Below are 14,724 nucleotides of genomic sequence, written 5' to 3'. Positions count from 1 at the left end.
ACTGGGTTGGTGAATACCCTGAGGGACCTTTGGTCTAACGGCATTTTGTCACTGACGCAGTGTTTTTTTTAATACAAAAATACCTCTTGTCAGCAGCCTTAGAATCAAATATGTATGAAAATCATGCTGCAATGTTTAGTTGCATACAAGAAGTACTGAAAACAAAATTTTGAAAAAGTAAGCCGAAAACATCACTGAATCATGAAAAAGAATTGTTTTGAATGAAACATCTCAACATTTTGTTGCTATGATTCTTCACTTAACCGTATTAAAAAAACTGGTAATAATAGATAACTGTTACGTTCATATACTAAACCATTGCTCAAATGACAATTAAGAAAATGCATACCATCCATTGACAACAATACAGTATATTGTTGCTTTTATAGAGTAAATGATTTGGTAGCTACACTCTTACTTGATTTTATTTACTTGCAGTATACCGATACCGGGGTAGATGGCGAAGCAAGACATTCTGATCCTTCCAGAGCAACTGATGTTACTCCCTTTTTTGGTTGGAGATCGTATTGCTGGTTTTTTTTTATGTGATGCAATTGCATTTTATTGCGTTCGCTACATCATGTATGCAGATAGTTTCTGTTCTCTCATTTCACGTACACGATGAAACTGCAATGTCCCATTATTGACGCTTGGTATTTTATTAATAATATTTAAAAAAAAAAAAGAACAGCCCGATAAAATTCACTAATGGTTACATATATCGTAAAACTACTCATTTTGAATTCTTTGGTATCATGAAATATTGATGAAAGTACCTCAACAACGTGGTGGAAGAGAGCATTTGCATAGATCTGTCGAAGCTGTTCTTAACTGAAATATTAAATTATTAATTGAAACATAAACCTTTCCAATTACTCTGTTTTCAGTTCTTTATGACAGAACAAAAGATAATGAATTAGCAAAATAACAATCCAGATAATTCTGTTTTCATTACAATGACGTTAACAAACATACCTGGGTGATGATTGGAAGAGTAATCAAGGGAACCAAGATTCAAGCGGAAATCAAAATAATATCATCCGGGGACAAAGACCAGACATGGAAAACACACACACACACAACAAAGAACATAAAATAACGAAAATGATACGTACAAAGCAAAAAAAGTAAATGAGCAACTCGGACTCCAATGAAAACTGGGAGCATGAAGAAATTGTATACTTTCCCAAAAAAGAAACATGTCACGAAATAAATTTACTCGAAATTTTCAATACCATTTCAAGTAATAAGCATAACATTACACTGAAATTTGGCGCACATGTTGTTCAGACCTTCATATTTTTCAAAACTAATCAATTCAAGTCCATAGCGTTCATCTCTTCAAAAGTCAATATCCGTTATTCCCACACTTTGCCTGAAATACATCACGGATTGACCCGTCTCTTCATAGACTGGACCAGATGACAAATACGGTCTTGCGGAATTTCCCCCATTCTTGCTTAAGAGCCTACTGAAGTTATTGTAGAGATTGCGGTTATGGTTGGCGAGTGCGCACATGTCGATTTAAATCATCAAACAAATGTTCTATTTGGTTTAAATCTGGTGATTTAGACGATTTAGAGCACTGTTACGTTCTGGTTAGTTATTAATTCAACAGCAGCACGAGCTGTGAACTGGCGAGCGTTGCCGTGCTGAAAAACTTTCCTACGGAGGTTCATTGCAGGCAGCATGTGTGGTTTCAAAACCTCATCTCTGTATCAAGTGGCGTTAAGGTTGCCAGAAATGTATACCAGTTGAGTTTTTCTGGCGTAGGAAATGGCATCCCACATCATTAAACTTCCTTCGCCGGATTTGTTGACCTCAAGGACGGAGTTCCTTGCGAATCTCTCATTCCGGCGTCTGTAGGCAAGTGTGCGGCCATTTCTTCTTTCCAAATGAATCTTGAATCATCGCTACACCTGACTCGCCTCCAACTTTGCAGCTCCCAGCCCTTTACTTTGTTGCGCCATCAGACCTTTGCAAGTCGATGCTTGCGTATCCTGGTTCCCGGGACTACGTTCCAGGTATTAGCTACTAGCAATACTCTCTCACGAGGTCCCGGTACGGGGTTATTTTCAATGTTCAAAATGGACCGGAAGTAAGTGGATGGAAAGCCGTTTCAGGGTAACAAATGTTCTAAATTCTTGAGACTTGTGTCAAAAAATAACTCAGTGAAATTGCAGTTTTGCTTTCGAGTGTTTATTTTGATTTGAGTGATAATTTGAATATTTTTAGCTACAAATGATAAATGCGCACGGCCTTGAATCTCGCACCCCTAACGACCTTGTTGAGAACGAGCCAGCTTTAGTTACTAAAAGTGGAAATATTTCATGTATTTTATAAGAAAAAACTCCATTTTTCAAAATTTTGATATCGCAAGCTAAAGTTATAATATAGAACATTACCTGTCAAGATACTTTTTAGTCATGATTATCATAGATTGTAATATTTAATTACAATAATGCAAATATCACATGCATGTCCCTCAAACTATGTTAAAAGCCTAAACTCTTCTATGCTCAGTATTCTACACATACATGTAAGCAACATTCCCCTTTTTAATAAAAATATAACATTTAAAGATTTTGGAAATAAGTTTGAAACTAGTTAAAAGCCTAAATTCTTCTATGTACAGTATTCTACACATACATGTAAGCATGTTCCCTTCTTTAATAAAATAACATTTGAAAATTACGACAACTACTCCCAGGGGGGTAACTCAATTTGTATATGTGTAACATACTGAATATTGCGATCGGGAACCAGTCTAATGCTTGCGTCTCTGTATTGCGCCAAACTAAGTATGTCTAGACACGTACGTCGTTTTCCCGGAAACATTTTCTGGCTGAATATGTCGATATTTGTCGGGGATACGGGACGTCATGATGTTTCTGTTCTTTTCACTGTACGATTTCTCAGGGGAGGTTCCCGGATGTAGGGATCGTGGTCTGCTGATGTGATGTTCTGGATAAATTGTGTATAGTCTTGGCATATCTTAGAAGGGTTACAATTTAATGGCTGAATTCATTTAAACGGGTAGGTGTCCTTTATACCCACTAGACCTGCCATTATTCGCACGGGTAATTGACTGCCCTTTTTATTCCCGTGCCCCTTCTTCTTGGAGCGTTACCTACGTTTACCCGGAAAGGTCACAGATGATCAAGGGCCACTATGAGAAGTTTAAATTCAACTGTCGGGCATTTTACATTTAACATGTGAAAATTTTCAAATCAGTATCAAGCAACTTCTTTTTTTTTTAAATTCATATTTTGAAAAAAAAAAGTTGCATGTTGCGTTTCTTTTTTGGGAGAGTATATAAGAGGGAATAAAAGCAAATATATCATGATTAGAACGAGAAACAGTAAATCCGTAATCTCGGGGCAAAGACAAAACACCCTATAACCCAAATTAACAAATATATACATTCAGAAACTGAAGAATAAATTGGCATCTGGGACTGTAGCAAAAACTTGGAGTTCTTTAACGAGGTGCACCAGGTATGCGCCTTCTCCTTATTGTTATAACCCGCTTGGGTGCTCACAAGATGCAGAATCATGTGTGTTCTACCAACAGAGGGAAACTGCGACATTGTGAACAAACCTTATCTCAAGGTATGGATGGTCATACTATATCGATCATTATCTAAAATTTGAATAAAAAATCGAAATTTATTTTTAAAGCCCATTAGTGCCCATGTTCACTTATTTCTAAGTCATTATAACGACTTAGTATCTCGTTATAACGACTTGGTATCTCATTTAAACGACATAGCTAACTCGTTTAAACGACTTCGTATCTCGTTTAAACGACTTAGCATCTAACACTATCCTAAGTGCCACCACACTCAAAGTAAGCGAATGCTGATTTAATTTGGGCATAACATTTTGGGGAGCATTCAGTAACATAGGTGTACAAACTAGAGAAGACGGGCGGGGGTGGGTGGGTAAAATGAAACTTTCCTGACATACAGTGTCTAAATGCTTGACAAAACCAGGTGTTAAAAGTCAATTATCAAGGATGGAAATAAATACCTTCCAATCGGAAGCGAATTTGCAGCAAATGCCTAAACTGTGTCAAGTAACATTACAATCAGTTGAAATACCCCTCTCTTCATCCAAAGCAGTTCCAGAAGTAAATGTGATTAATCATTCTCGTTACCTCTCGCGTGATGTCGCTTAGGATATGACACTATCCTAAGTGCCACCGCATTCCAAGTAACTGAATGCTGATTTAGTTTGGGCATTAAATTTTGGTTCCGCAATGAATGAACTTGGGTGCATAACCAGCGAATCCTAAAATCAACAAATCCCAAAACTCATCCATCCCCAAAACTCACCCCTAAACTTAAGATTTCAAGGCCGGCTTCCTGATGGGATTCGCTACCTTCTGTCAGAAAATCACATTTATTCCATAATTTAGCAAGGTAAATGGTCCCGAAATTTTTCAAAATCAATTGATTCCCGGTGACTACCTCTTCAGCGGAAGCAACATTAAACGGAGGTTTGAGAACACTTCCTCTGTAATTAACCCAATTTTCATCATTTTGTCATCAATAATCTCTAAAAGATCAAAATTTCAAATCTACTTTCCGATCAGGAACGACTAGATTAAATTTAAATCTCTTCACTGGGCCTTCCTACAAAAAAATAAAAACAAAATTTAACTATTACAGAGAAAAGATTTCAAACCTTCATTCCACGTGACAAAAGCCACTAAAGGATTAGACCCTTTTGAAATGAAAGTAAGAAAATATGCATAAATATGAAAGAAAACGGATTCGATCTGACAAAAAAAAAATGGAACATAAAAACTCAGTATACACAATTTATAACATATACAAATAGCAGTCTATTTCCTCTTCATTTTCGGGCAGTTATTAAAAAGTGTGTAGTTTCTTTACAGAAAAAAACATGCACCCCTTGCACGCTTAAATCTAGGTCCGAAGCCTGGTATGCGGGGTCCCATAAACGGAGGAAAATTTGGACCTTGATAACATTGGGCAAACGGCATCGGCGGATAAAAAGGAGGATAAAAATAGGGCGGATTTCGCTGATCCGGCAAAACATTTGCCTCTGGATGACCTTTGGTCTCCTTATTGACGAAAAACTACATGTCGACACACCGACAAATCAACCTGTAAAATGCGCACTTCCGCACTATTCATTCAAATAATTAACATTCTCTAAAACATGTTATCAAGATGTCCTACTTAACCTGTCCCTATCATGACAAAATTGAACTGATATTTGACATTATCGATTGAATCCAAACAATCAACAAGGCACTGTAAATCATTTAACAGAGCACAAAATAAAACTACCGAGTTGAATAAAATATTAAATATAGTTAATACCGAATCCAAATAAATTTTTTTTTATCTTAAATAACCATTTAAAGAAAAGAGAGATGGAAAACATTTACAGTCTAAGGTATACAATCAAAATCAATCTCTCCGGTAAACTAAATAAAAACATATAAAACCAACCTTCCTCGGCCTTAAAAACATATAAAACCAACCCTCCTCAGCCTTAAAAACATAAAACAAACCCTCCTCGAGCTTAAAAACATATAAAACCAACCCTCCACGGGCTTAAAACATATAAAAACCAACCCTCCTCGGGCTTAAAAACATATAAAACCAACCCTGCTCGGGCTTAAAAACATATCAAAACCAACCCTCCCCGGGCTTAAAACATATAAAACTAACCCTCCTCGGGCTTAAAAACATAAAACAAACCCTCCTCGAGCTTAAAAACATATAAAACCAACCCTCCACGGGCTTAAAACATATAAAAACCAACCCTCCTCGGGCTTAAAAACATATAAAACCAACCCTGCTCGGGCTTAAAAACATATCAAAACCAACCCTCCTCGGGCTTAAAAACATAAAACCAACCCTGCTCGGGCTTAAAAACATATCAAAACCAACCCTCCTCGGGCTTAAAACATATAAAACTAACCCTCCTCAGCCTTAAAAACATAAAACAAACCCTCCTCGAGCTTAAAAACATATAAAACCAACCCTCCACGGGCTTAAAACATATAAAAACCAACCCTCCTCGGGCTTAAAAACATATAAAACCAACCCTCCTCGGGCTTAAAAACATATAAAACCAACCCTCCTCGGGCTTAAAACATAAAAACCAACCCTCATCGGGATTAAAAACATATCAAACCAATTCACCTCGGGCTTAAAAACATATCAAAACCAACCCTCCTCGGGCTTAAAACATATAAAACTAACCCTCCTCGGGCTTAAATCATAAAAACCAACCCTCATCGGGAATAAAAACATATCAAACCAACCCTCCTCGGGCTTAAAACATATAAAACTAACCCTCCACGGGTTTAAAACATATCAAAACCAACCCTCCTCGGGCTTAAAAACATATAAAACCAACCCTCCTCGGGCTTAAAACATATAAAACCAACCCTCCTCGGGCTTAAAAACATATAAAACCAACCCTCCTCGGGCTTAAAACATATAAAAACCAACCCTCCTGGGGCTTAAAACATATAAAAACCAACCCTCCTGGGGCTTAAAAACATATAAAACCAACCCTGCTCGGGCTTAAAAACATATCAAAACCAACCCTCCTCGGGCTTAAAACATAAAAACCAACCCTCCTCGGGCTTAAAAATATATCAAACCAACCCACCTCGGGCTTAAAAACATATCAAAACCAACCCTCCTCGGGCTTAAAACATATAAAACCAACCCTCCTCAGGCTTAAAAACATATAAAACCAACCTTCCACGGGCTTAAAACATATAAAAACCAACCCTCCTCGGGCTTCAAAACATATAAAACCAACCCTCCTCGGGCTAAAAAACATATAAAACCAACCCTCCTCGGGCTTAAATCATAAAAACAACCCTCATCGGGATTAAAAACATATCAAACCAACCCTCCTCGGGCTTAAAAACATATAAAACTAACCCTCCACGGGTTTAAAACATATCAAAACCAACCCTCCTCGAGCTTAAAAACATATAAAACCAACCCTCCTCGGGCTTAAAACATATAAAACCAACCCTCCTCGGGCTTAAAAACATATAAAACCAACCCTCCTCGGGCTTAAAACATATAAAAACCAACCCTCCTCGGGCTTAAAAACATATAAAACTAACCTTCCTCGGGCTTAAAACATAAAAAACCAACCCTCATCGGGATTAAAAACATATCAAACCAACCCTCCTCGGGCTTAAAAACATATAAAACTAATCCTCCACGGGTTTAAAACATATCAAAACCAACCCTCCTCGGGCTTAAAAACATATAAAACCAACCCTCCTCGGGCTTAAAACATATACAACCAACCCTCCTCGGGCTTAAAAACATATAAAACCAACCCTCCTCGGGCTTAAAACATAAAAACCAACCCTCCTCAGGTTTAAAAACATATCAAAACAACCCACCTAGGGCTTAAAAACATATCAAAACCAACCCTCCTCTCGGGCTTAAAACATATAAAACCAACCCTCCTCAGGCTTAAAAACATAAAACTAACCCTCCACGGGTTTAAAACATATAAAACCAACCCTCCTCGGGCTTAAAACATATAAAACCAACCCTCCTCGGGCTTAAAACATATAAAACCAACCCTCCTCGGGCTTAAAAACATATAAAACCAACCTTCCACGTGCTTAAAACATATAAAAACCAACCCTCCTCGGGCTTAAAAACATATAAAACCAACCCTCCTCGGGCTTAAAACATAAAAACCAACCCTCATCGGGATTAAAACATATCAAACCAACCCTCCTCGGGCTTAAAAACATATAAAACTAACCCTCCACGGGTTTAAAACATATCAAAACCAACCCTTCTCGGGCTTAAAAACATATAAAACCAACCCTGCTCGGGCCAAAAAACATATAAAACCAACCCTCCTCGGGCTTAAAACATATAAAACCAACCCTCCTCGGGCTTAAAACATAAAAACCAACCCTCCTCAGGTTTAAAAACATATCAAAACAACCCACCTAGGGCTTAAAAACATATCAAAACCAACCCTCCTCTCGGGCTTAAAACATATAAAACCAACCCTCCTCAGGCTTAAAAACATAAAACTAACCCTCCACGGGTTTAAACCATATCAAAACCTACCCTCCTCGGGCTTAAAAACATATAAAACCAACCCTCCTCGGGCTTAAAACATATAAAACCAACCCTCATCGGGCTTAAAAACATATAAAACCAACCTTCCACGTGCTTAAAACATATAAAAACCAACCCACCTCGGGCTTAAAACATAAAAACCAACCCTCATCGGGATTAAAAACATATCAAACCAACCCTCCTCGGGCTTAAAAACATATAAAACTAACCCTCCACGGGTTTAAAACATATCAAAACCAACCCTTCTCGGGCTTAAAAACATATAAAACCAACCCTCCTCGGGCTTAAAACATATAAAACCAACTCTCCTCGGGCTTAAAACATAAAAACCAACCCTCCTCGGGCTTAAAAACATATCAAAACAACCCACCTCGGGCTTAAAAACATATCAAAACAACCCACCTCGGGCTTAAAAACATATCAAAACCAACCCTCCTCTCGGGCTTAAAACATATAAAACCAACCCTCCTCAGGCTTAAAAACATAAAACAAACCCTCCTCGGGCTTAAAAACATATAAAACCAGCCCTCCTCGGGCTTAAAACATATGAAACCAACCCTCCTCGGGCTTAAAAACATGAAAACCAACCATCCTCGGGCTAAAGAAACATATGAAAACCAACCCTCCTCAGGCTTAAAAACATGAAAACCAACCCTCCTCGGGCTAAAAAACATGAAAACCAACCCTCCTCGAGTAAAATGAAGTATTAACGAAAAAAATAACCCTCCTTTGGTTAAAATATACACTAACGAAATACTAACCCTCCTCGGGTTATAATATACACTAACGAAATACTAACCCTACTCGGGTTAAAGCATAAAAATTAATGAAACACTAACCCTCCTCGGGTTAAAATATTCCCTAACGAAATACTAACCCTCATCGGATTAAAATATACCCTAACGAAATACTAACCCTCCTCGGGTTAAAATATACACTAACGAAATACTAACCCTCCTCGGATTAAAATATACCCTAACGAAATACTAACCCTCCTCGGGTTATAATATACCCTAACGAAATACTAACCCTCATCGGGTTAAAATATACACTAACGAAATACTAACCCTCCTCGGGTTATAATATACACTAACGAAATACTAACCCTCCTCGGGTTAAAGCAACAAACAAACAAACGGATTAAAGCATAAATATTAATGAAACACTAACCCTCCTCGGGTTGAAAAATTAAGAAAGGAAACAACCCTCTTCGGGTTTTAAACAATTAAACAAATTGCAAAATAACCCTCCTCGGTTTATACAACAAAAGAAATAAAATAACTTACCTTACCTTAAGAGACACGAATTTAAATTCATGAAATGAAGTCCACATGCGGCGCGAAAACTCTATAATGAAGATAGGACATATAAGACGATCTGTCGTCGTCGAAAGCAGTTCGAGAAGTGAATGTGATTAATCACTCCCGTTACTTCTCGCGTGATGTCGCTTAGGATATTGTTTACACGACTTAGTATCTCGTTTTAACAAGAAAGCTAACTTGTTTAAACGACTTAGTATCTCGTTTTAACAAAAAGGCTTACTTGTTTAAACGACTTAGTATCTCATTTTAACGACATAGCTAACAACGTCAGTTATCTCGTTATAACGAGAAACTAAGTCGTTTAAACGAGTTAGCTAAGTTGTTTGAACGAGATATTAAGTCGTTATAATGACTTAAATATAAGTGAACACCAGGCACTAATGGGTTTCCGTATTAAAGCCTTTGTGTCGACACTTGGTACAACTTTGTAAAATGCCATACAATAATATGGCTGCCATCGCTTGGCCACATAATTGAAGGCATGGCAAGGGATGTTTTCCCTTTGTTCCGCTTATTTTCCACGTCCTTCAATAATTTTGAACAAATAGGGTAAATAGTGTCTTTGTTTTTAAATAAGAATATGCATAAAAAAGAAATATTAGTTCGTCGATGAGCTCAAGTCAGCTTTAAGCAAAGCTCGTTGGAGCTTTTAACACTAAATCTAATAACAAACTTTGACCGTTCTGTACACAAGTTTCGTTTACATAGTATCAACGCTTGTTGGGAAAAACAATCTAATGTTACAAGTCTGAAAAACAGGTAACATCTCGAACAACGACAGAAGATACGTGACAATGCCTCGAGCTTCGACAAATTGCACGTGGCAATAGAGTTACAATAGATGACACGTGACTTCTTAATTTAAAGAACGGCGTTTTTTTCACTTGACCGTATTTTCTTATAGACACCAATAGATGATTCGTGTAAACATTATATAGTGTATGCGAATTAATACCTTGATCATAAGTGTACTGAAGATGAAATATTGAAAGGGGTTGGTTCACTTTTCAAGATATTCGGCCCAACTATTTCTTTATATATATATACAAAAGAGCAATAACTTTTCATTCCAGAGAAGATCTTTCAGTCTCCGTAAGACAAGACCACTTGTGAAACCAATGGTTGTAGTAACAACAACTTGACACTTTGTTGCAATACTTGGTCCATACCTAGCAAAAACAATGATGCTTCGACCTTGACTGATATGCTGCAAAGAAATATCAATGATATTAAAGAATTCATAAATGAAGACGATATTTTTGTAGTAGATCGTGGGTTTAGTGACTCTTTGTCATTGTTAGAAGATTTAGGTATCCAGACAGAAATACCAGCATTTATGTAAAAAAGAGAGAAACAAATGTCAGACAATGATGCCAATACAAGCAGAATGGATCACTAAGGTAATTTTGTCTTATTCTTAAAATTGTTTGTGGTACTATTTACAATTTTATAACCTGACACACATCTGCTTTCATTGATTATTAAAAGTATACTACATAACAAAAAAAAAATAAGACTATCATTAGACAATCATTATAGTTATTGCATGAGCTTTGGTGAATATATTTCACAGGACTTTACTGACAGTTTGATGTACAGTAATGTTTACTTTGTGTTTACCAAAGTACATGTATGATATTGATTAGAAATACAATTTATTATTAACAAGGCAGAAATGAATGTAATAATCTTATGATAGTATCACATAAAATGGATGGAATTGATGATATTTTAACAACGTTTTAAAAATTATTTTTGTAATTGCAATTATTAGCACAGAAGTTCAGTTGCTCGAAATCAGTTGCTCGAAATCATGTTATTATAACAACTTATGCATCATTCTGTCATTTTATATTTAAGATCAGATGGGTAGTTGAATCAGCCAATGCCAGGATTAAGAACTTCAAATACCTTGATCGTGTTCTTCCAACCAGCTAGATTCCATTTATTGGAGACTATGTCAAAATTGTTTGTGCAATTTCCAATAAGTATTTTCCACCACTGAGCAGTCCATTGATTACAGAGCAGGAGGAAGAACTAGCTCAAGACATGCTCCAAAGAGCTTCTGAGGTAATATTTTGATAAATGTTAGTGGATTTACTGATTTTATATCAAGTTACATTATATTTTAAACCGACAAGTGGACACATAATACAAGTGTTCATTTTGTATGTTGAAAATTGGAGCCTCATTTAATGTCACAAGCTTTTCTGACTGTCAAGTAACAGTATGACCAGCAATGGTCACAATTCCCCTCCCACAATTTTGTTTACCAATACATGTATTCAGATTATTTATGACAATCTTATGTTGTAGGTCAATACCTTAAAGAATATGTGAAGATAAATCATTTGGAAAGAAGGTCAGCCAATTGGGTTGCAATTGAGGAGAGTGACATCACGTCTCCTCAACTGAATGAAGAACAGCTTCGAAGTTGAAACCTTGGGGTATACCAGCTTAGACTCTCTCCTTACTACATTCAGGAGTACATTGATGGGAAGTCTTCCATATTTATTCATAAAGAAGAACAAAACTTGATCAGAATCAAAATTCAAAGTAGACATATTTCTGCAACAAAATATTTAGTGTGGATAAGGATTTCTGTTAATGATGTTCAGTCATGGTACTGCACTTGTCGTGCTGGATGTCGTGTAGTTGGTGTATGTGCGCATGTAGCTGCTGTTGTATGGTTTTTGAGTGTTGCGAGAGAACAAGACAAACATTTGGTGAACGTGATTGGTGTGTTTATTTGTCTGATGCAAGTGATTTGCCACCAGCTATTGATTCCTCAGAATCTGAGACTGAAAGTGTAGCTAATGTGATAGAGGAGTGAAAAGTGAATTGTGGTAATCTATTGTTCATAATTTATGTATTTAAGAGAGCTTTCTTCTTACTTACAATAAATTTGAAATTGTTATTGTTTTAAATTTTTGTTGTTAACATCATTTTGAGTTCATTTGTAAAATATTGTTTTATCTAAATTATTCCTCAGGTATTATGAATTAAACCAGTTGTATATGTTGACCAGCTGAATGAAAAAACGGTAGTAATTTGTATGGCAGATAAAAATATTTTTAATGAAACAAATGTTGTTTTTAAAAGAAATTATAATAAAGAATTGATAGTTCATTTCCACTGACGTTAATTTGATTGTTTGACACTTCATCACGTCTAACATTAACCCTGCTCATAAATGACAGTGGCAAGTTTGCAAATTGTTTTAATAAATTTTAGAAAATTTTCACTACTATAAAGCTTCTCTGAAAGTAATTAATAATGAAGTTCTTTAAGGACAACATATTAAAATAGATGAGTCATCATTGTGCTGGTTTAGAAGTAAGAAATGGTGATACTGTTGTTAAAACTTGATTGGTTTCCATGGAAACATACAATTAACATTAGTTTTTGTTGTGATTATTGTTCATTTTGCATTATATACCATTCATTCTACTACAAAGTCTCGTACAAAGTTATAAGGAAAGTCATTACCAAAGATGAATAAAATGACCAAATATGGCATTTTAATGAAACAAATTGTGATTTTCCTCTGATAGATTAAATCGGTTGCCATGGAAATGCAGAATTGATATTCAGACATTTATATATTTTTATATATTTATTTCATCAATATGTATCCATCTGTAAAGCATTTGTCAAAAACTGAGCTTGGGCCAAATTTGGTACTTAGTGAACCAACCCCTTTGTTAATAGAGCACTCTCCATCTTCCTTCCACAAAGAGATATTAACATTTTTTATTATTTTACAGTTAAGAAATTGTTCGATAGCTTATCTTGTATTCCTGATATAAATTAAGCTTAATCATGATTTTTTGTGCCAAACATAAAGTAGCTTTCTCCTGCATTATTGAAGTCCGACATAGATTGCATTCCTCATGTCCAGCGTAAGTTGATTTTTGTAATAAGTATGTGATTCAAATTTGATGCCAGGCGAAAATTAGACTTATGTTAGGTTTTAAGCCCTTTGTTTAGCAGGTTACGTTTCAAACATTTCGTCTGGCTGATAAAGAGTAAAAAGTGTGCTTTAAACTTGATACCTAGCTGGAATAAAGTTTTGTAATCTTTACGTGGATACAGCTTTATTCTTGATTCACGATGCTTTGGCTGAATACATCTTCGCACTGTGTACGTTGTGTCGACATAGGTGAATCTTTGAAATAAATACTGAATATTCAAAGGTTTTAGTTCCAGAAAATATGAATTTTTCGTCTTTGACAAAATTCGATGATGATGTACCTTTTACCGACTCACAAATTCTGCCATGTAAAGTCGATTTCGTCACAGTATTTCTACATCTGACACATTTAACATCCTACATTTCCCAAAACTGCAATGACATTAGAAGTTCCTTTTGTTTTTTTTCTAAGAGTCTGTCCTTTTTGTTGTATTCATGAAAAAAAAACATCTGTAGGCAGCAAAGTAACGCAACTCTATGATAAGGTTTCATTTACATAAAATTTTATCTTGCTAGCTAGAATAAATAATATGTGGCTAAAAAGATTTGTTCTCCGAATATGTCCCTTCTAATAATTTATTTCCATACTGCAATCTCCCTATTTGCGCAAGTAAAACATATTGACTGTGTATTCATTAAACTTTAATATACCCATGTGATATTATCACTTTAAGCCACGCCCACTGATTGAATGTTTACATGTCCGACCGCCATTGATTGTGATTTAACACACAATTCGACACACTTAATAAAACCAGCCAAACTTTGAAGCGAGGAAACAAAGGGACAAAATTTTGAGTCTAAAGCAAAATAATGTTTCACTAGTTATTATTTGTTAACCACTATACATATCTTTGTTGCAAAATGAATCAGTTATTTGTAAATAAGTAGCACAATCTGTCGCATTCCAATCACTTGCAAACAGATTAAAAAAATTACACCTGTCTACGTCATCTATATTATTCTGCCCATACAGGGGGCGCCACACAGGGATCACATTATAGAATTCGTATTGGTAATAACATAAAATTCCAAACTTTATGGCAAAAAACGCAAATGGCTGGAATATTGTCCTGAAAACAATGAAGAGAACAGTGTGGGCAGAACTGATATTATAAGCAAGGCAATCTTTGTAACAAGATCATCAAACTTTCAACTAGTTTCACTGAAATTTCAGATCAGCACACAAAATCACGGCGCAAAAAGGACGCCAGTCAAGCTAACGCTAGTCCAGATATGCGAGCCGTTCGCTGTTGCATTTTTTTTTAATTGTTATTGATTGTTAAGTAGATACATACTAATGGTAA

The 14,724-nt window shown here is 36.0% G+C and overlaps 1 pseudogene; it reads left to right on the top strand.

Annotated features, from left to right (window-relative positions):
* Positions 1-10,562: 10,562 nt before the first annotated feature.
* On the top strand, positions 10,563-12,277 carry LOC148618052 (uncharacterized; annotated as a pseudogene).
* Positions 12,278-14,724: the final 2,447 nt, after the last annotated feature.

Source organism: Perna viridis, chromosome 5, assembly GCF_037379345.1.
Source record: "Perna viridis isolate PV_CMFRI_1.1 ecotype Kerala chromosome 5, ASM3737934v1, whole genome shotgun sequence".
In the NCBI taxonomy this organism is placed as follows: Eukaryota; Metazoa; Mollusca; class Bivalvia; order Mytilida; family Mytilidae; genus Perna; species Perna viridis.
This window is presented reverse-complemented; position numbering and strand designations above follow the sequence as displayed.